The following is a 24593-nucleotide window of genomic DNA, read 5'->3' on the forward strand; positions in this document are numbered from 1 at the left end:
TCGGATCTTCCTCAACATTATACTTTTGCAGCATCTGGTTCGTTCTTCATCGTTCTCCAAGTTCTTCAATTCATAATTCCTGAGTTCTTTAATTACTTTTATTTACATTCAAGTTATTTATTGGATTCCCGCTTACATCAAGTGCTCTAGTCTTTATAACGCTAGAATAGTAATTAATAGATTAGACGTGGTGTTTAGTCTTGCAATTACCTGGAATTGTACCCAATCCTGCGGATTGTTGTGGTAGCCTTAGGGTAGTGACAGCCCTAACGGTCGACGTATTCCACCACGTTCGGATCGGTGTTTGTAGGACCGTAGTCAGACCTTCCTAGCCCCCTTCTCATCTCTTTCTGTGGTTAGTGCTCTGATGTCCCGATATAGATAATCTTGAAGTAATTCTTGATTCTTAGATCAACTAGAGAACTCTCAGGAAACTTCCTGTCTTCCCACCAAAAATAATTATATAGTTATCCTTGGGTGATCTTGGATCTTAATTAGTACACTCACGTTCACTGTGGAAAATCGATACTCTGGAATACTCCCGGGTGAAGGCTACATCGGTATCCGTGCGCTTACGGATTTTTTCTGTTTGCGTTTAAAATACCCAACAAGCTTTCTGGCGCCGTTGCCGGGGAACGGTAGCTGTGCTAGTTTCAAACCAAGTCGTCCGTGTATCCTTTTTCTTTTCCTTTTTTTTACCACATTCGCCTTACCATTTTCCCCACCGCAGTCGTCCACCACCGCGCGTCTTAAGCCGGCTGTCGTCCGGCCACACGTATAGACGACACTCTCTCTCCGCCGATCCAAAACCGAGATAATCACTGCGCAGTTTATATATATATATATATATATTAGAGTGGATTTTATGTCATGGGGGGGTGATAACGCACCACGTTCTAGATTTGCGTCATGTGTTGTGTTGGACGGTTCTGATTGACTTACTTAATATAGAAAGAAGCAACATGTATTTTAGGATGCTGGCTCATTTTGAGTAAGTGGTCCATTCACTTGCTCATTTTAATCTTGTAGGGACGTTTGGGTTCATTTTCTTATAATCATTTGGCTAAATCTAATAAATCATAGCAATATGTTGACGGTCCTTAATGCTCACATTTAACCATCAACTAATTATAGAAAAGGATCCAAATGCAACCAACACCTAGACTTAGGGTTTTATCTGACAGAATTCCACGAGTTTTGGTGTTTGTCTATTTCTGTAGGGGGTTATCAGGAAATATGAAAGAAAGGCCCACACGACGGGTTTACATAGAGATATTAACGTGCCGCGCAATTTTTTACCATCTAGAAGACTCCAGAAGCCACGGGAACGAACGGGAGGCCGATCGGGCCCGGGAGCAGGGCGCCCGCCCAAGTCCCTTGGGTGCCCACCCAGCTACAGTAACCAATCAGCTTCAACTTCGCGGATCGTGCTCCACCGACCTAAGGCATCAAGGATAACCGTTCAATCAATGTCGGTTTGATCCGACGGCCCATATTCACTTGAAGGGACTAGAAAACCAGACCCCCTGGCCCCTGGAGATCGTACCTCTTCTACAGAATCAAAGCTAGGGTTTCAATACTTCATCCAAGTAAAGAGGATCCCTCTAGTTCTTCTAGTTCTACCTCTAGTTCATCTAGATCTAGTTCTAGTTCTAGTTCTTCTAGTTCTAGTTCTAGTTAGTTATAGTTGTAATCTAGAAAATAGGGAGAGAGAAGAGGAGAGCGGAGGAGGAGCCGGATCTGTCGGATCTTCCTCAACATTATACTTTTGCAGCATCTGGTTCGTTCTTCATCGTTCTCCAAGTTCTTCAATTCATAATTCCTGAGTTCTTTAATTACTTTTATTTACATTCAAGTTATTTATTGGATTCCCGCTTGCATCAAGTGCTCTAGTCTTTATAACGCTAGAGTAGTAATTAATAGATTAGACGTGGTGTTCAGTCTTGCAATTACCTGGAATTGTACCCAATCCTGCGGATTGTTATGGTAGCCTTAGGGTAGTGACAGCCCTAACGGTCGACGTATTCCACCACGTTCGGATCGGTGTTTGTAGGACCGTAGTCAGACCTTCCTAGCCCCCTTCTCATCTCTTTCTGTGGTTAGTGCTCTGATGTCCCGATATAGATAATCTTGAAGTAATTCTTGATTCTTAGATCAACTAGAGAACTCTCAGGAAACTTCCTGTCTTCCCACCAAAAATAATTATATAGTTATCCTTGGGTGATCTTGGATCTTAATTACTACACTCACGTTCCCTGTGGAAAATCGATACTCTGGAATACTCCCAGGTGAAGGCTACATCGGTATCCGTGCGCTTGCGGATTTTTTCTGTTTGCGTTTAAAATACCCAACAAGCTTTCTGGCGCCGTTGCCGGGGAACGGTAGCTGTGCTAGTTTCGAACCAAGTCGTTCGTGTATCCTTTTTCTTTTCCTTTTTTTTACCACATTCACCTTACCATTTTCACCACACCACATGGATTTCACTCTAAGCATTAATGAGCATGGAATTTATTTCATAGCCACTTCATTTACTCCATGCTCATATGCAACATCTTCACAATCCATTGGTCTCTCCAACATCAACACATTCGAGATCTCCAACCCCCACCTACTTTCTATTTATAAAAACTTTAAAAGGGTGGTTGTCGATGCATATGTCTATATTAAATATTGCAGATATCGTTGAGTTGATCTTGATATAGGTCAGCGTTGGAGGGGAAACCACTTCGCCGACATAAATTGATGGTTTCCTAAGGACAAGCTTAGTGTCCTAAAATAAGCACTGATCAGATCGTAACATGAGCTTTTAATTATTGGCAACATTACCTTGTGTGTTGAGCATATAAGGACAATTGTAAAAATATTCCTTCGGGTATTCTTGTCACTAACCTTTCCAGGATTGGAGCAAGAAGATCGGATGAATGACAAGCACAAGGTATGTCCAACCAATCATCATACAACATTGAATTAAATTCATCCAAACTTGAATTTTGCAAAATTCAAGCTTGGGGGAGTGCTTTACATAAAAACATCCTTTGCCATGTTGCTATGCTGGTTGTCCCTACCTTTGAGACATGCTCAATTTGTTAAATACTAATCACACTACTTCATCTCCAATTGAGTAGATCTCTATAAATGCTCTCATGCTACCTTTATTTGCTTTAGTATATGTCTAGGTTTGGAGTAGTTTCATTTATCTCTGAATGAAGCATGGTGCTTAGTTTAGGAATGGTGATCTTACTTCCAAGGGAGTTTAAATTAAGCATGATGCTTAGGTTAAAATGCCCTCCTAAATCAAATTAGACATGGTGTCTAGGTTGATCTTTGAGCCAATAGTATGCTATAGTAGATATTGGATATTTTGTTAGACTAACCCCTGCAGGAAAACTTTCAATAATCGACCTAGGAAGTCCTGAGACAAACTCACACCGGAGACAAAGAGAGAGGCACATGAAGTTTAACAATTTACACAAGGAAGGCATAGCTCACAAGAGATGATCCATGGACGGTGCCACAAACACGATGCACAACCGCTAAGAAAGGAAAGCTAACATAAGGTGATACTGTACCATCACTCTTCAAGTAAGGTAACATCTTAAGGTACTTGATTATCACTTTTATAAGCTTCTCCTTGTTTCTGGCGTTCACATGAATAAAAGAGACAAACATGTATGATTTACAACTCTAGATTAACCAACCCAATCGATCCAATATGTTTAGTCCTTCCACCTTTGTGATCCCACACTCCTAATCATATGAGCTAAAATGTTGCACACTCAATCTTTGGAAGATATATTTTATAAAAAAACAACATAGATAGATTATCTTTCCATTAGGTTGAGCGATTTGATCTGACAAATGTTTTAAATGCTACACTCATGATCTTATTATCCATCAACTTTGTCTTGCTCACTATGCTTAAGGTTAGAGAAGAAAAAATACACTTTTGGTTCTGTTGGTGTTTTCCACCAACAGGGCCCATGCACTTGATCTCTACCTTGTCTCTATCAGCAGGTACACTTCGAGCAAAATATGAAGGAGTTTTACAACTCCCAGACTCCACCAAGTGAAGAACCTAGATATACGAGCACAAACACACTGGAGATACTGGACACTCATGCAATAACTGCCCTGAGATGCTTGAGGACGTAACTACTGGAGTAACCCCATTGTGGAAGTAATTACTGACCTTCTGCCGGTCAAGAGAGACAATCCAGGACGCCCCGTCATCCCGATCTCCATCGGCATGGTGGACTTCCTAGAAGCACTCTGCGACTTTGGCTCCAGCGTCAACATTATACCCAGGGTACTCTATGAAAAATTCTTTACACATCCTTTATTAGAAGCAGCCATGTGTTTGCAGCTTGTAGATCGTACGCTAAGTTTCCCAAAGAGAATATTGAAGAACCTCTGCGTCCGAGTTGGTACCTTGTACACCCCAGCAGACTTCAAGGTGATAGAGACTGGTACTGATGAGAGGGCACCCATCATCCTAGGGAAGTCATTCCTGAACACCTCGGGAGCTGTCATCTACGCTAGTACTGCCAAGATCAGTTTCTACATCAAGGGGAGGAAGCAGACGTTTTCCTTCAAGAACAAGACTACACAAATCTCAGAGCATTCCCGACATGAACCAAGGAAGAGGACCAACAGGAGGAACAGGAACAAGCAAATGTGGACCAAGTCAGCTAAGATGGTCACTACAGTTCAAGGAGGTCAAGATTGTCGATTTAAGTCACCGTTCCTGACCAAAAAGGACGACCCAGGTGTTCCAAGCATTGAGTGCACAGTCAACGGATATTCTTTTTAGAAGACACTCTACGACACCGGATCAGACGTCAACATAATGGCCGCAGTCACCTATCAACTCCTGTTCGGAACCATGTCCCTAAAACCAACATACATTCAGCTCCAGATGATTTTAAGGTTATTGACATGGGAGAAGACGAGTAAGATCCACCCATCATCCTTGGAGACAGTTCCTCAGTACCGTTAAAACAATCATCTACATTGGAACCGGAGAAGTCTACATGGACTTCCCCTCTGAGAAGGTACGCCACTATTTTACTGACCCTAACTATATAGTTGAAGACTCTAAGCAGGTCAGGACAAGAAGAAGACGACGCAACCGCAACCAGAGGAGGCAAATCATCAAGGATGGATGGGCAGACTATGAAGGAGAAGTTGTATGGTCTAAAGACATACAACTTGAACAGAGCTATCCTGAGGAGACCGTAGCACAGAGTCAGGTGTGGAGAGAGAAGATAACTATACACGAAGAAGAGGCGCCGCCGGAACCACTGACTATGCCACCGAGCGAATCCCAGGAGGACTGAGAAAACGGAGAGTCCCGTTCGGAGGACTTAAAAACCGAACGCCTTGTCAAGAGGTAAACTTGGTAGTTATCCTTTTCCTTTCAATTATTTAAAATAGTTTGCTTAGTTAATCAGGTTCATATCATCTTGAAAGGAAAATAAAAATGTTAAAAATAGTAAGCCCCATGTGAGTATGCTCATGGCATAAAACCCATAAGTACATTCACTGTGGTGGCGTAAAAATGAAATAAATATATTCCTGTCCTATAAAAATAAAATTATAAAAATAAATTTATGATCCTACTAAAGAGAGTAACATTTATTGAGGAGGCTCAACATGATAAAGGCTAGATATTTATGCTAACACTTAACTAGTTCCACAAAGCTTTGTTGTCTATTTGAGCTCCACAGAATTCAAGGATCAAAGAAGACCAGTAGACGGAGGACATCCTAATTGCTGTCAGAGTGCTGCCGACATTCAAATACACCTCCGCCACCTGCTAGCTACATCAGAAGGAATTACGTCAAAATCCAGCTTGGGGGAGAGCACCCCCATTTATCCACCTAAGTGTTCTACTCATGTTTATACTTTAATCAAATAATAAAAAGATGCATAATCATAAAAACTCAAATAAAGATTTTCTGCTTATATATATCTTTGCTTAGTTTGCTAAATAAATAAATAAATAAAGTTTGCTATGAACCCTCATGATAAGCTCTCACATGGAAATGATGAATAGTTGCTCTGCCATGACTAGTTCTCAAAATTGAAATCTCTCTCAAGTTTAAGCATGACTGGTATTAATTAAGATTTGCTCTAAACTTGAACTTGTGGGGAGAGTACTTGATCTAAAGTCTAAGTTGTTAACGGATATGATATGGGAAGGTTGAGCTGCTGTTTATCTGTTCCTAGAGATGTGAGAAATCTGGAGAATTTTATCTTTGAAAATCTTTAAAATGTTGCATGATGAGTTCCTGTATGATGAGAGTTTAAATTCCTACCACAGCCATATATACATGCTTGCTAGACTTTGAGCCACACATTTACTTTTTACTGCTTATGAGCATTGAGTGTAGTCAAGCTGTGTAGACCCTTAGGAGCTTGTCATGCGGTTAAATCAAGATTCACTTGCACGTTCACTCATACATGCTACTTCTACTTCGGAAGTACGCATCTACATATATCCATCCATTTCCATCTCCAGAACCATCCAAAAATATTCTACTCCTAATCCGGGAGAGAATAGCCAAAAATATTTCTGTTTTTCCCCTATGAAATAAATTCTCAAGTTATCTTGTTACTACCACTTGCTATATTATTTCAGGAGATGAGTGCTCTAAAAAAAAGAAAGAAAAAAAAAAGAGAAGATGCGAGGAAATAAAAAGGGGCAAGTGCCCGGAACCTTGAAAGAAAAGAAAAAAGTGAGACGAGAGGTAAAAATGGACAAGTCTCCGACAGTAGAATTAGGGGTACAAGATACCCACCTGAGAGGAAAGAAAAAGAAAATATAGAGCATCTCATTCTCCTCAAAAAGTTTCAAAAGAGCAAGAAAGGTATGTATCCCCTCAAAAGAGCAAAAGTAGAATTAGACTTTCACCATTGTTATCACCATCATCACCATACACATGCACATCTTGATTTGATTTATTTACTTGTTCTTCTGGATCCATGGTTTGATTATGCAATAAATGTCTTGTAAGTATGTATTAGCTGTCTCCCACCTATGAGCTCCAGATATCAAAACCTTATTAGAGTAGGGTGAGAGAGAAGGCAATGTCACTATGCCTCATATCAAAAATACCATATACTTTGAGAGAAGGCATACACCATTACTGCCTTGGTAAGGATCTAGAAATACCACAAAAGAGAGACTAGAGAGAGTCATACAAGGAATCTCTGAGTTTTATTTGAAAATCTGCAAAAACTCTAGAGCTATAGTTAATCGAAGAACAAGAGACATGGCACTTGACTAGACCGTTCTATCTTTTAACTGCTCAAGACACAGGTGACGGTTGCAAGCCCATGGTGAAAGGTAAAATGAGTAAGTTTTAAATCTTAAAAGTTTACCCTAAATCAGAGATGAGATCTTGTGTAAACGCATGTGTACCTTTAAGGCATGAAACCACTGCAGAAACTCTTGAGTCTATCTTTGCTCAGGGATGAGCAAAGGTTAAGCTTGGGGGAGCTTGTTGACGGTCCTTAATACTCACATTTAACCATCAACTAATTATAAAAAAGGATCCAAATGCAACCAACACCTAGACTTAGGGTTTTATCTGACAGAATTCCACAAGTTTTGGTGTTTGTCTATTTCTGTAGGGGGTTATCAGGAAATATGAAAGAAAGGCCCACACGTCGTGTTTACATAGAGATATTAATGTGCCGCGCAATTTTCTACCATCTAGAAGACTCCAGAAGCCACGGGAACGAACGGGAGGCCGATCGGGCCCGGGGGCAGGGCGCCCGCCCAAGTCCCTTGGGTGCCCGCCCAGCTACAGTAACCAATCAGCTTCAACTTCGCGGATCGTGCTCCACCGACCTAATGGATCAAGGATAACCGTTCAATCAATGTCGGTTTGATCCGACGGCCCATATTCACTTGAAGGGACTATAAAACCAGACCCCCTGGCCCCTGGAGATCATACCTCTTCTACAGAATCAAAGCTAGGGTTTCAATTCTTCATCCAAGTAGAGAGGATCCCTCTAGTTCATCTAGTTCTACCTCTAGTTCATCTAGATCTAGTTCTAGTTCATCTAGTTCTAGTTCTAGTTCTTCTAGTTCTAGTTCTAGTTAGTTCTAGTTGTAATCTAGAAAATAGGGAGAGAGAAGAGGAGAGCGGAGGAGGAGCCGGATCTGTCGGATCTTCCTCAACATTATACTTTTGCAGCATCTGGTTCGTTCTTCATCGTTCTCCAAGTTCTTCAATTCATAATTCCTGAGTTCTTTAATTACTTTTATTTACATTCAAGTTATTTATTGGATTCCCGCTTGCATCAAGTGCTCTAGTCTTTATAACGCTAGAGTAGTAATTAATAGATTAGACGTGGTGTTTAGTCTTGCAATTACCTGGAATTGCACCCAATCCTACGGATTGTTGTGGTAGCCTTAGGGTAGTGGCAGCCCTAACGGTCGACGTATTCCACCATGTTCGGATCGGTGTTTGTAGGACCGTAGTCAGACCTTCCTAGCCCCCTTCTCATCTCTTTCTGTGGTTAGTGCTCTGATGTCCCGATATAGATAATCTTGAAGTAATTCTTGATTCTTAGATCAACTAGAGAACTCTCAGGAAACTTCCTCTCTTCCCACCAAAAATAATTATATAGTTATCCTTCGGTGATCTTGGATCTTAATTAGTACACTCACGTTCCCTGTGGAAAATCGATACTCTGGAATACTCCCGGGTGAAGGCTACATCGGTATCCGTGCGCTTGCGGATTTTTTCTGTTTGCGTTTAAAATACCCAACACAATACCAAATTTCAAGGAAAAAAAACAATTTTTCCTGTCCTCATCCTCTAAGCAGCTCCACGCATATCCTCTTGGCAGCTTTCCAGAACTAAATAATCTCATATTTGCCGCGACATCTACAGTGTCTCCATAAGAAAAGCCAAACGAGAGCACTGGCAGGGTCAGATGCACGTGAATATATATGTACGGAGCGCTTGGATGTACTCTATTGTCCACCGATACCTTACACGCTAATGCTCCTGCTGATGCTCTGGGAACCTGTGTTCGGCAGTGGCATGTCCATGAGAAGCGGTAGCATATAGTGGGTCACGGGCGTAGGCTCTGTTTAGTTCACCCAAAAACTGAAAAGTTTTCAAGATTCCCTGTCACATCGAATCTTTCGACACATGCATGAAACATTAAATATAGACGAAAATAAAAATTAATTGCACAGTTTAACTGTAAATCACAAGATGAATCTTTTAATCCTAATTAGTTCATGATTGGACAATATTTGCCACAAACAAACAAAAGTGCTACAGTAGCGAAATCCAAAATCTTTTTGCGGTTGTTGGAGATTTGTCTCGTGAACTTTACTAAAGAAGTAAGGCAGTGCAACAACTTGTAAGTTGTAGTCTGTCCAAAAATGAGGAGGGTGCGTTATCCACCGTGGGTGATAGATATCCCCATGCAACCAGGATATATATATATAGTACTACTGCGCAGTTTATATATATATTTGGCGTACTCTACAATTTTAGTGATTTATATATATATATATATATATATATATAAAGTATATATATATACACTAAAAAATAATAATGAATTCTAGTAATAGTTTTTAGTATATTATTCTAGTATACATGTAGTGTTTTGAATTGTTATAAATTATAGTATATTTGTAGTATATTAATATTATTCTTGTATTATTTTGTAGTATTATATTTTAGTATATTATTCTAGTCTATTACTTGGCTTAATAGATTCTAGTATTATTTTTTGGAGCACTCTAGCACTTTGTAGTAGTACTAGTAGTAGTATATAAGTCTCTAATATATATTTTATTTTCTAGTGTTTTGTATATATTATTGTTTGTACTATTATTCTAGTATTGTTTTTTAGTATATTATTCTAGTGTATTACTTGGCTTAAAAGATTCTAGTATTATTGTTAGAGCACTCCAACACTTTCATTTGTAGTAGTACTAGTTGTAGTATATAAGTCTCTAATATATATTCTAGTAGTGTTTACCCACCAAATTTATTCTAGTAGTGTTTTGTATATATTATTGTTTGTACTATTATTCTAGTATTGTTTTTTATATATTATTCTAGTGTATTTCTTATCTTATATAGAATATATATATGTATGGTTGCAGACATAGAATATGATCGACGACGGTAGTCAGTACTTTATTGATTACAACGAGATCATGCAAGGCAATCCGACTGAGCAACAAGAGGGCAATGCCCCTGAGCAACAAGAGGGCAATGCGCCTGAGCAACAAATTGTCGTTTAACAAGAAGAAAATACTAGCGAGGTATGTAAATGTAAACATATATAATTAATGCATCTCTTACATTAGGTTTTAGACTTACTTGGTTATTAATTTAGTGTTTTTGTTTCTATATCTACGTGTAGCCTTCTGGATCGACCTCTACGGGGAGAAGCGTACCTCCATGAGGGCCAAAGAAGCCGTTGAAGGGCCGCTATGTAATCTCTGAGTTTGAGATAGCTACAGGCAGACCACTTGGTGAACATGCAAATAAATATGTTAGTCACTGTGGATATCTTGTGAGAGATCAAATACCGATTAGTGCTCGTGAATGAAGAGAGAAGCGAGGTGCTCCTAAGATCAGTTTTGTCTCTGATCGTGACAAGGAGTTAGTTTAGAAAGCCGTCATAGACGTTTTCACCTTCGACACCAACGATGAAGAGTTGAAGGTGCGAATTTATGACTGGACTATGAAGAAGATGGCAGTACTGTTCCAGAATTGGAAGAAGACTTTGTACAATAAATTTGTCAAGAAAAACAAGACTCCAAATTTCAACCTCAAGCAATATGTAAAGCTGAGGGCCTTCTGGGATGACTTCGTGCAGTACAAAACATTAGAAGAGGGCGAGGAACGAGCCATTAGAAACAAAGAGAATGCATGTAAAAAGACATACCACCATCATATGGGATCAGGTGGTTATAAGAGTGCTGTTCCCAAGTGGGACCGAATGGAACAGGAGATGCTTGCTAGGGGGGTCACACCCGAGACAATAGCAAAGAATTGGAGCGAGCGCTCCAAGCTTTGGTTCTACGGTCATGGAGGAAGCGTGGACCCAGACACCGGGGCGCTAGTTTAGGGCCAAGAAATCTCTAGAGCAGCAGAGAGACTAGTCCGTGCACGAGAGGCGGTTCAGTCTGGTGAGTTCAGGCCTAACAGGGAGAAGGATGAACTCACCTATGCGCTTGAAAATCCTTAGAACGGTGGGCGTACGAGAGGCTATGGGGCAGTTCCGTGGCTGCAATCATTCCAAGCCGATCAAGATACCTACAGATGCCGCCAGAGAAAGAAGCATGAGGAGGCAGAGCGGATACGCGGCCTGGAAGCTTTTGTTCTGCAATCAGAAGAGTGCGAGAAAGCTCGTGAAGAATGGATGCACGCGAAGATTCACAGGCAAGTGCAAGCTGCACTTAGTCAAATGACGAAAGGGCAAGGTACATCACAGCCTGAGGTCAACGGTAGCCCCCCAGGCCAGTTGAAAAGCAGCTGCGCATCCACAGAAGTACCAACCATTCAGGATGACACGAAGCTACACTTCCCCGTGGATGATGTCACAGAGGCTTTTACTACCTGTGAGCTGCATGTACCAGATGGGAATGCAACAAAAAAGGTGGCTATCGCTGTTGTCAACCCTATCGACCGAACGAGAACTCCAAGAATCCATAATCGACCAGTACCTGGTGGATATGCTAGCGTATCGGTTGATAGGGTTGAGAAAGGTTGTGGCAATGTGTCTCTAGACATAGAAGAGGGAGACGGAGAGAAGACCTTAGGTGAAGCTGAGAAGACATTTATTTGTTGGCGCAAGCGCTTCATAATTATTCCTCAACATAGGTTTGTGTGTGATTTTACTTCTTATATTATTTATTAAGTATTGAAATTAAAAAAAAGTTTGCTCACAAAACTTGTAATTGTTTTCTTTGCAGAGACTCCTCCAACCTAAGTCCAGTTCTCTCCCCAGCGCATCATAGTGCTGCGGGCGGTGACAATGCTGGATCCCTCCAACACCTGCGGCGGCCACACTGACACCACCACCATCTCCACCACGGTCTCCACCTCCTCCACCAAGGTCTCCAACTCCTCCTCCGTGTTCTCCAACACCAAAAAGATCGGCCCCACCACCTCCACCGCCTGCACCGCCCTCTCCAAAGAGTACATGGTCGGTCCCCTCGCCTCCAAAGCGAGGTAGTCAGAAGCGGTCCGCCCAAGAACGACCGAAGTCATCGGTCCCACCTCCAAAGAAGGCTGCCTCAGCAAAGAGAGCTAAGACACCAGAAAAATTACCTTACGAAAAGAGTGAAGAGAAGGTAATTGCTGCATCCAAAGCTGAGGTGAAACAATTTTTTGATAAATTGAAGTAGGATAGAAGAAACGGCTAAACCCAGAAAAGCCATACTTTTATGTAAAGCCATCGGAACTGAGGTAGAAGGTGGCGGACCAGCAAAAGAAGCAACGCGAAGCTCAGAAAAAGCCAGCACTTTCGGACTATGAGCGGTCTCTGGTCAAGTCTTAACAGCCTAGAAAGAGAGTAGGAATGGGGGTCCCACAGCTCGGAGAAGTATCAAAACCGGTGCCCCCTTTGATTGTGCCAAATCAATACGGCTCAAATGAAGACTTGATGCCAAAGAAATCCTTAGCGTTGTCTGAGCTAGACTCGCTTGAGCATTACTTTGGATAGAGCAGTTTAAATATGGAAGAAATTGCCGCCATTCTTGGATGCCAAAAATTTGAAAAAGCTGAGGTAGTTGATCAATGGGGGGCAAGATATGAACCAGGCAGGAGTCTATTCGACCCTCAGCGTTTACATGAGCTCGACACACAAATGTTTGCAATAAACAAATGGTGCATTGAGGCGTCTAAAAGTGGAGAGAATTGGATTTCTGTTCGTATTAGACAACATCACTACTTCCGTGGAGATGACCTCATATACGTGCAGTTCGAAGAATTGCACCAATTATGTCACCTCGACGCTCTCGACAAATCTCTTGTCTGTAAGTATTTTTTTTCTTTTTATTATACTTCTAACTTCTTTAATTACATGTATATAATCCTTACACACTTAGGATTTGTATGTATATATGCAGGCACCAAATGAGAGAGCTCAGAATCAGAAATGACAATAGTATTGGGTTCGTTGACCCTTATATTGTTTTCAAAGCTCCGCAGGCAGTGTGGACAGCAGCTCATGAGATAGAAGTCTGCACCAATCTTATGAGGTTCTTTGTGAACCAAAAAGAAAAACAAAAAATACTCTTCCCCTTCAACTTCGAGTGAGTTATATAGTTATTAAGTGCATGCATATTTTATTTTAATAATGATTACTCGAGACAAGTTTTATGTAGTTATATATTGGCCTGACTATATATATGTGTAAACAGCTTTCACTGGATACTCATGGTCATTGAAATGCCCAAGAACCGGTTGATAATCTTTGACTCAATGAGAAAACCACAAGAAATTTATGAACAAATGGTAAACATTATTTAAAGGTACTTAATGTCGATCTCAGCTAGAAGAATATCATAATATGACTCTGTAAAATTATTAGTTCACGATCCACAATGGTTGTGTGTAGGGTTTAGGAAAGATTCATTGACCGTGAACATCTCAGTGGATGTAAAGCGCCACTTAACATAATACATCCACATGTAAGTTCTACTAGTTAGCAAACTTTCGCTAACTTTTAGCCTTCTTATTGTCGTGGTCTTGAATATTTTTTATATATATATCGTACAATGGTGTTTAAGACAAGAAGTGGGAAACAATCTATGTGCATATTATGTGTGCAAATTCATGATGGCACAAGTCAATCAAACACCCACAGAGACGCTCAGAGTACATTTCATGTCTCTTTTCATTATCTCCTGAATTATATTAAATAACTTAGATAACTAATACCTTTTTTATTTATTTCAAATTAAATACGGAATGTTGAGGGAAAAGGTCATACAAAAAGACCGAATCAAAGCTATCCAAGAGATGATAGCAGGATTTCACCGCGAGCAAGTGATCAATCCAAACGGCGAGTTTCACTTCAACGACAACGAAACTCTTATTCCAAACAACGATGATCATTTGTATCATTTGTAGACATTGGGAGAAAAAACTCTATGTATATATGTGTCACGAATTTTGTACATATAAAACTATATATATAAAGCTTTTTACATATCTATTTAATTTTTGATGTGGCCTATTCATTTTATTATAGCCAAAGATTAATTATAAAGCTAAGCCTATAATTTTCATTTATATATGCTTAATATGCGTGTCAGATAAATATACTATTGTATCAGCAAAAACATGTATTGAATATTAAATAAAAACAATAAACAGAATCGAAGAAGTGAACAAAAAAAAGAAACCCTTTAACACCGGTTGGTAATACCAACCGGTGTTAAAGGGTCCTGCAACGTGGCAGCCGTGGATAAATATACTATTGCAACGTGGCAGCCGGTTGGTACGTGTTAAAGGGGATGCTTTAGCCCCGCTTCCCCCAACCGGGACTAAAGGGTGGGCCTTTAGTCCCGGAAGGGCAGCACCGGCTCGGGAACTGGGGCAACAGGCCCTTCCCGACCGGTGCTAATGCCCGTCCAGCAGTGTAAATATAAACTAAAAAATAGTAAAACTGAATTCAGAAAAGAAAAATCAGGTTTACCAGCTCTTTTCGGATGATATTGTTCACGATGCTTTCTATTATTTTCATTTCTCTCTTCTAGAGTCATTGCTGCCAATCGTGCCTTTTGCCTGTCCCTTTAAAACATGGTGGCATTCGTGTTTTCCTTGTTCGATTCAACCCCGACATATGTTTATATAATAATATAATAATGATAATTTATCTATATGAGAGCAAATGTTTATTCTATGTAGGTTTGTTAAAATTTGTTTGTGGTGGACCACTCAACCCATCAGCTAGTGCAGATTCTGGCTTATCTGATGATACTTATCTCTATGTAGACACTACCATCGGACCTCTTCTTAAGATGATCTTGGTCATTTAATAATCAGAAATTTAAAAACAACTAATAAATGATGGTGTGAGATGTGTTAAAAACAATTGATTGAGGACCAGTAAAAGACAGCAAAGTCGAGAGAACTTCAGAAGGTGAACAACCCAGGTGACATCTGACTGAGATTGACAGAATAGAGAAGCTTCCAGTTTAAAACCCAAGGCCGCAGGATTAACCACAAGATTCAGATTGCAGGATCAACGGTGAAGTTGTCAGATCATAAACAGTAAGCGAAAGGAACAAACCTAGAAGTATGCAGTGCTGCCGGCGACGTGCATTGCAGCATTAGGTGTCTGTGTGCACGGCGGCCGTGATGAGCTCTGTGTTGGGCAATGGCATACGCGGTGGCCGTGGGGAGCCTACGTCGGGTGACGGCGTGGGCTGCAGTGACGAGCCTGCATTGGGCGACGACATGCACAGCGGAAACGAGCACGCGATGGGCGATGGCATGCACGGCGGCGACGAGCCTGTGTTGGGCGACGGTGCATGGCAGCTACGGCGAGCCTGTGTGGGTTTGGATCTCCGAAGTCCTTCTGCTGCGGCATCTTCCGAGTTCCGATCCACCATGCGAAAAGACGAATGGGCACGCCGACAACAAATGACGCCCTACAGGGAACAAATGACGCCCTTCTTGGTTCGGCATGCAATTGCTCCCAACACGGATGTAATCTCCTTTCATCAATAACGGCCAAGGTGTTGACCTGAACTTCCTCTCCTTGACGGCCAGGTCCTCCAGGAGCAGCAACTTGTCCTTGTCCTGGACGCCCACCATGTGCAGGTGCTCGCAGTTGTCGCTCTCCTTGCCCATGAACAACAGCCTCTGCTCGCTAGGCCACAGCCCGGTCCCCAGCAATAGCATCACCTTCTGGTCGCCTGCATTGGATTGTTGGAGCAAACGCAGCTTAGCAAATACCGTCATGCCTCCTGTTTACTGGTTTGATCACATGAACAATGGAGAGCAGGCGGCACGCAAGGCAATACGGTGACAGAGAATGGAGGTAGACGGCGATGGACGTACCGAAGGTTCCAGTGGCGTGGATGGAGACGTCATGCCACCATGAGCCGGTGGAGACTATCATGAGGATGTACTCCACGGCCGCTGCATCGTCCTCGGGCGACCGCCACTTCTGCAGCAGCATCCCGCCGGGCCAACCCCTCCCACTCGATCTTCTCGTGCTCGGCGACCAAGGCACAGATGTTCACGCTGCCGCCGCTGATGTTGGTGCTCCTGGACCGGCTTCTGAACAACCTCCTAGGGCTCAGAATCTTCACCATCTCTGCGCTGCCGCCGCTGATGGTGGCGACAAAAACACGAACTCGATCTGCTAATCTTTGGTCGACATCATCATGCTTTCTATGACCGGGGTCGCACAAGGAAGGGAATGTGGTGCGCGATCAACGTGATCCGTGATCAATGAGGATGGGAAGGTGCGTGATCAATGTGATTGCAAGGAGGGAGGCCCACCTGGAGTCGCGAGTCATGGGATGGCACGATGAAGGCAGATGGATGAACCAAAGCAAATATTGCACCAAAAATTGTCCACACTTTGTTCTTTTTAGTTGTATAGGAGATGAGTTGTAACAAGTTTTAGTTTTTTGCTCTATACCTCTTAATATGCAGACCATTCGACGAGAATGAGTTTTCCCTGTTTCCAACACACCACACAATGAAATCACACAAGGGTACTCGACAACTTTCATTCAGTGATACATCACTCTTATAAATTATTTATAGCGCTCAAAACCATGGTTTACAAATCTAGACTTTATTACAAACTTTCCAAGCAAAGTTTACAATAAAAGCCCCTCCAGGCGGTTCCTAGTCTAAACCTACAGACTAAATTGGGGCTTGCTGCTCAGGCTGCTCGCTGGCACGAGCTTCCGGTGCCGTCGAAGAGGTCGGGGCCACCGGCCCCTGGCTGGTCGAGACCGCAGGTGCTGATCGCCCATCTCCTACAGTGGACACCTCCGACCACTACCTGGTCGAGCCGACCACTCCCTGGTCGACCTCTCTGAACCTGGTTGATTAGGGGGAGTAGACATCCCACAGAGGTTGATGTCGCTGATCACCGCCAACGACGAGTCTAGCAGACTAACGCGAAGGTCATGCACCTCCCTTGGACCAACCTCCTTGGGGTACCCTCCCTCCAGACAGGACAGGTCAATCAGGGGATATTGAGCACGTACCATACTCAAGACATGGGCTTCGGCGTACTCCCCGGCATCCTTCATGAACTGCTAAAGTCAACCCCACGCATGTTGTGCTTTCTCAATCGGAGTTTGCCTCTGTGCGTGGGGCTGGTCTTCGGGGAGCTCCGGACTGATGAGATCTAGCACCGGGGCAACTCCCTTCCAGATCTAGATACAATTGCCCTTCCACAAGTCTCGGTCTTTCACCAGGTCCTCGAGATGCTTCTTTGTGTTTGCCTTGAGCACTACAACAAGGTTAAAAACAAGGGAAGTCAATACCGGGCTATGAAAACAAAAGAGTTTTCACTCACGCCGTCAAAACTGATCTTACAAGTCATCTCCCGGTTCCTTGTCTTCAGCTATTCTCCGACCTTCCGCTCGTTCTCCTGCATGCGAGCACGCTCCTGGTCGAGCTGGTCCTTCTCCTTCCGAAGACGCTCTATTTCTTCCTCAAGACCTGCAACAACAACTGTTATACCAAAACAACTAAACACACTGTGCATCATGGCTGGCGCCAACAACCAGCCTTACTCTTTTTCTCGCGGTCCTTGTCAGCTAGCCGTCGAGATAGGTCCAGCATTTGCTCCTCCTGAGCAGCCCTCTCTTTGGCCTCCTTCTCGGCCTCTAAACGAAGGTGGTCCACCTATGATGTCAGGGCCTTGTTCTCGGCCACAATCCTTTCAATCTGGTCGAAACATCTTTTACGATATTTTGCCGTTTTGATTGTGTCCTGCAGATTACACAAACATATAAACATATCCACATGGGACCTGCCTATTTTTTCAAACTTGGGAGGTCGCTTACCTTAACCTCGTTGACGAGATGCTTGGTGGCCCACTCCACCCTATCCGCCTCATCGACTTCGGCGATTTCTTCATGACCAGCCCAGTGGTCCCCACGCTGATGCCAGACATAGATATGCTGGCGCCCGTCGTGGGGGCGCCCCTAGATCTCATCTACTTCATCGTCGGAGTCCGCTTGGGCCCCTTCGCCCTCTGCACTCCTCCCTACCATGGCCGAGGACATCATTGGCCTCTTGCCAAGGTCGGGCATGCCCTCCGGCGCTGCAACCTCGACCGGCGGCTCCTCCACCCGAGCAGGGGATGGAGCTCTGATCTCTTCATCCGCTCTACTGCTCAGTGGGGGAGTGGCCGCAGCGCCCTCGTCCCTGGTCAGGGCATTCACGTCAGGCCCTTCCCAGGTCGGGTCCACGGTGGTTTCTTCAGTTGTCGGGGCGGATGCGGGTTGAGCCATAGGCTGCTCTGTGGTAGCTTGCCCCACGGTGGTCTGCCCTACGGTGGCTGGCTCAGTCGGCCCCGAACCCAAAATTGTGCTCGGGTCAACATCTGAGGCGGCATTGCAAATTCCATTAGAACATAAAATACTAGAGTTCTGACATCATAAAAACGTAATTGTTTCTTTACTTATAGATTGGAGCTCCTGTGTGACGTTGAGAAAACTCTTTGCCTGGCACAGCCAGCCGTCGTCGCTGTTTCCGCCTTGTCCGGGCGTGCCTGCTTGACGGGGGCGTGCGCAGTGGGCGGATCTTCAGCGGCCACTCCACCCTCTCCTGGAACCATCTCCGAGCGGATACGTGGCTTGCGGACCAGGGTCGGGGCCGCCTCCTCCTCCTCGTCGTCATCATCAACGACTCGGAGCAGTCGTCGACGCTTTGGTGCTTGGGCTCCCAAAGCTGAGCCTTGTCCGGTTGAGGGCCCTTGCGTTGATACGACCGACGTTGCCCTTGCTCGGGAGGGCTCTCTTGCCATTGGTCACTTGCCAGCGAATCTATTGTCAGTGGTCGGTGCTGGTCGACGGTCCTTGTTTTCACTGCTGGTGTATCGGTAACACCACACAGCATTATCCATGGGTGGGTCTACCCCTACCGGATGATCCATGTCGGGCGCCAGTGACACATATGTTGACGGTCCTTAAGTACCAAATATAATCATCAAATAAATAAAGAAAAGGATCCAAATACAACCAACACCTAGACTTAGGGTTTTATGTGACAGAATTCCACGAGTTTTGGTGTTTGTCTATTTCTGCAGGGGGTTATCAGGAAATACGAAAGAAAGGCCCACATGTCGGGATTACATAGAGATATCAACGCACCGCATAATTTTCTACCATCTAGAAGACTCCAGAAGCCACGGGAAGAAAGCAGAGGCCGAAAGGGGCCAGGCCCAGGGCGCCCGCCCTCTTTCCCTAGGTGCCCGCCCTGTCCTGGACTCCGTTCGGGACTCTCTTGGCACACGATGTTCCACCGACCTAAAGGATCAAGGATAACATAGTACCACATAGCCTACCGACCCAAAAACGCATAGAGGAGGAGGACTATGTAAGGAGACCCCCCTGGCCCCTAGAGAAGACAAGAAGTTATCATAGAGTTGAGGGGTGCCCTCGAAGGAAAACTTCTTCTCTAAATAATATTTCTTTTTAGGATTAGCAACCAATGTAAGTAGAAATAGATCTTCTAGTTTCTACTAGATTGAGAGAGATAGAGTGGAGGTGTAGATCGGAGGAAGGCCGGCCTGTCGGTGTCTACTCCGAGTTGTACCTGCGGGATCAAGTGTTCTAACCCGAGGCTTGCTTCTAAGATTCTTCAGTAATTCGACTTCTAATTCTAGTAAGTTCTTGTTTTATTGTTCTTTGGTTTATAAGTTTACTTTAATCCTCTTTCGGTTGAGTATTAGAGTAATCATTGCTAGCGTAAACGTGGTGTTTAGGCTAGGGTACTCATAGATATCCCCTGACTAGCTGGACCATGGTAGTAGCGAGGAACGTGACATTTCCGAGTTACCTTTGCAGACCATATCTCGTTAGCAGGACGGGTAGGGTTTATAGGTGCGGGTCGAACATCCTTTGTGGTGTCTAGATTCCGTAAGCTTCCCCAATAGAACAGTAGATCATCCTTACCAAGGTTAGAACGAGACTACGGTTGCAGTCTTCTCTATACATCACTCACATCGAGAAACATTCTTTGTAGCCTAAAGGGATAGTAGCAATAGATTTGGTTAGTCAGATGCACCCTTTCTCCCAGTGGTAAAAATATAAATACGATAACTCTAGAAAACCTCCCGAGTGAAATGCTCACTGATATCCATGTGCTTGCGGATCATTTCCTTATTGCGTTACCAAATATCAACAAGCATTTCTGGCGCCGTTGCCGGGGAGAAAGACGGTTTGCTGAGATAACTTTGAGTCTTGCTATTATCTTGTATTATACTTTTATACTTTTATTCTTTTATCTTTTTACCTTTATGGATAACTTAAATTCCATACCTATTATTGAATTTTTTGTACCTTCAAAGACCAGCCATAGACCATGGGAGTCAACAAGTCCTGTCCCTAATTATGATGTGTGTCCAGAGTTGATTGCAATAGGTCAAAACCAACCCTTTTCTATAGCTGAGGTCCTATCTTTTAATCAAGAAGATAATGCACTTTTAGCTACACCTAGGGAATCTTTTAATTTTTTTATAAATTCTGGTTTAAACCTAGCCCTACAAGACCATATCTTTTCTCAATATTTTTACATTGGTCTTTATCATATAACCTTTGGTAGAGTCTTTCTTTCTTTATCTATTAGTAAAGGAAGGTATGTCTTCATTTGTGGACATCCTTGTTGTACTAGTCTTCATAGAAAAATCTTAGAGATAGAGAAGGAATCATCTCCCAGACAAAGAAAGGAAGTTTCAATAGCCAATTACCAAACATTTCAATCCCATGATTCGGCTATCCATCCCATCCTTGAGCCTAATAATTTCTACTATGTTCTTTCTTTTGAACCTCCCGATAAGCCTATGAATTTCTCTAGACATCCTGTTCATAAGAGTCACCAAGACCACAAGGAGGATCGAGAAGAGCAACATCAATGGCTAGAGGGCATTAAAAATCCATGTGCTATCACCACATTTGAGATCTCCAACCCTCTCTTCCTTTATATTTATAACAACTTTAGAAGAGCGGTTGTCGATGCATATGTCTATAATAAATATTGCAGATCTCGTTGAGTTGATTTTGATATAGGTGAGCGTTGGAGGGGAAACCACGTCGCTGACATAAATTGATGGTTTCCCAAAGCTTAGTGTCCTAAAACAAGCACTGATCATGAACTTCTAATTATTTGCAACATTGCCGTGTGTATTGAGCATATAAAGATAATTGTAGAAATATTCCTTTGGGTATTCTTGCCACTAACATTTCTAGGATTGAAGCAAGAAGATCCGAGGAATGACAAGCGCAAGGTATGACCAACCAATCATCACGCAACATTGAATTAAATTCATCCAATATTGAATTTTGTAAAATTCAAGCTTGGGGGAGTACTTTACATAAAAACATCATTTGCCATGTTGCTATGTTGGTTGTCCCTACCTTTCAGACATGCTCAATTTGTTAAACACTAATCACACTACTTCATCTCCACTTGAGTAGATCTCTATAAATGCCATCATGCTACCTTTGTTTATCCTAGTAAGTGTTGGTTTGGAAGTACTCGACATACTTCCATTGGCATTTAAATTAAGCATGGTGCTTAGGTTAAATAGCCTTCCTTAATCTGATTAGACATGGAGTCTAGTTTGGTTACTGAACTAAAACTGCTTGAGTAGGCATTGGTATATTTTGTCGGACTAACCCCTTCAGGAAAACTTTCAATATTAACTTGGGAAGTCCTGAGCTACAAGCTCATTGGAGATAAAGGAGACACATGAAATTTAATGACTTGCACAAGGAAGACATAGCTCATTCATCATAAAGAGATGATCCATGGAGGGTGCCACAAACATGATGCACAACTGCTAAGAAAGGAAAGCTTCCACAAGGTGATACTATACCATCACTCTTCAAGTAAGGTAACATCTTAAGGTACGTGACTATCGCTTTTATAAGCTTCTCCTTGGTTCTGGCATTCACACAAATAAAGAGATAAACATGTATGATTTATAACTCTAAATTAACCAACCTAATTAATTCAACATGTTTAGCTCTTTAATCTTTGTTCTTAGTACTACCTTCGTGATCCCACACTCCTAATCATATAAGTTAATATGTTGCACATTCAATCTTTGGAAGATATAGACAAAACCTAAATATAGATAGATTATCTTTCCATTAGGTTGAGCCATCTGATCTGACAAATGCTACACTCATGATCCATCAACTTTGTCTTGCTCACTATGCTTAAGGTTAGAGAAGAACAAATACAGTTTTGGTTCTGTTGGTGTTTTCCACCAAAAGGGCCCGTGCACTTGATCTCTGCCTTGTCTCTATGAGCAGGAACACTTCGAGCATAATATGAAGGAGTTTTACAACTCCCAGACTCAACCAAGTGAAGAACCTGGATCTACGAGCACAAACACACTGGAGATATTGGACACTCAGGCAATCACTGCCCTGAGATGCTTGAGGACGTATACTACATCAACAACAAATACTACTACTACAACCATCCTCAACAAAATCAAGACTTCATGGTGATAGAGACTGGTACTGATGAGAGGGCACCCATCCTCCTAGGGAGGCCATTCTTGAGCACCTCAGGAGTTGTCATCTACGTTAGTTCTGCCAAGATCAGTTTCTACATCAAGGGGAAGAAGGAGACGTTTTCCTTCAAGAACAAAACTACACAAATTTTAGAGCAATCCCGACATGAACCAACGAAGGGGATCAACAGGAGGAATAGGAACAAGCAAATGTGGACAGAGTTAGCTAAGATGGCCACTGTAGCTCAAGGAGGTCAAGATCGTCAACTTAAGTCACCATTCGTGATCAAGAAGGACGACCGTGGTTTTCCAAGCATCGAGTGCACAATCAATGGATACTCTTTTCAGAAGACACTCTACGACACCGGATCTGACGACAACATAATGGTCGTAGTCACTTATCAGCTCCTGCATGGAACCATGCCCCTACAACCAACATACATTCAGCTCCAGATGATTTTTAGGTCATTGACATGGGAGAAGACGAGTAAGATCCACCCACCATCCTTGGAAGACCGTTCCTCAACACTATCAAAGCCATCATCTACATTGGAAGCGGCGAAGTCCACATGCACTTCCCTCTGAGAAGGTATGTCGCTATTTTATTGACCCTAACTATTTAGTTGAAGATTCTAAGCAGGTCAGGACAAGAAGAAGGCGACGCAACCGAAATCACAGGAGGCAAATCATCAAGGACGGATGGGCAGACTACGAAGGAGAAGTGGTAAGGTCTGAAGACATACAGCTTAAACAGAACTGTCCTGAGGAGACCGTAGCACCGAGTCACGTGTGGAGGAAGAAGATAGTTATACACGAAGAGGAGGCGCCACCGGAATCACCGACTACACCATCCAGCGAATCCCAGGACAACTAAGAAAATAGAGAGTCCTGTTCGGAGGACTTAAAAACATCGAACGCCTTGCCAAGAGGTAAACTTGGTAGTTATCCTTTTCCTTTCAATTATTCAATTATAGTTTGCTTAGTTAATCCGGATTCATATCATCTCGAAAAGAAAATAAAAATGTTAAAAATAGTAAGCCCCATGTGAGTATGCTCATGGCATAAAACCCATAGGTACATTCACTGTGGTGGCATAAAATAAATATGTTTTCATCTTACAATAAAAATATAAAAATAATAAGTGCATGATCCTGCTAAATAAATAACATTTATTGAGGAGGCTCAACATGATAAAGGCTAGATATTTATGCTAACACTTAACCAGTTCCACAAAGCTTTGTTGTCTATTTGAGCTCCACAGAATTCAAGGATCAAAGAAGACTAGCAAACAGAGGACATCCTAATCGCTGTTAGGGTGATGCCGACATTCAAATACACCTCCGTCACCTGCTAGCTACATCAGAAGAAATTACGTCAAAATCCAGCTTGCGGGAGAGCACCCCCATTTATCGAGCTAAGTGTTTCTACTCGCATTTATACTTTACTCAAATAATAAAAAGATGCATAATCATAAAAACCCAAATAAAGATTTTGTGCTTATATATATCTCTTTGCTTTGTTTGCTAAATAGATAAATAAATAAAGTTTGCTATCAACCCTCATGATAAACTCTTACATGGAAATGATGAATAGTTGCTCTGCCATGACTAGTTCTTAAAATTAAAATCTCTCTCAAGTTTAGGCATGACTGTTATGAAGTAAGATTTGCTCTAAACCTGAACTTGTGGGAAGAGTACTTGATCTAAAGTCTAAGTTGTTAACGGATATGATATGGGAAGGTTGAGCTGCTGTTTATCTGTTCCTAGAGATGCTAGAATTTTGGAGAATTTTATCTTTGAAAATCTTTAAAATAACACATGATGAGTTCCTGTATGATGAGAGTTTAAAATCCTACCACAGCCACA

At 42.5% G+C, this 24593-nt stretch overlaps 1 pseudogene; it reads right to left on the reverse strand.

Annotated features, from left to right (window-relative positions):
• LOC8067945 lies at positions 15335-16324 on the reverse strand (annotated as a pseudogene).

The sequence above is a fragment of the Sorghum bicolor genome, chromosome 7, assembly GCF_000003195.3.
Source record: "Sorghum bicolor cultivar BTx623 chromosome 7, Sorghum_bicolor_NCBIv3, whole genome shotgun sequence".
In the NCBI taxonomy this organism is placed as follows: Eukaryota; Viridiplantae; Streptophyta; class Magnoliopsida; order Poales; family Poaceae; genus Sorghum; species Sorghum bicolor.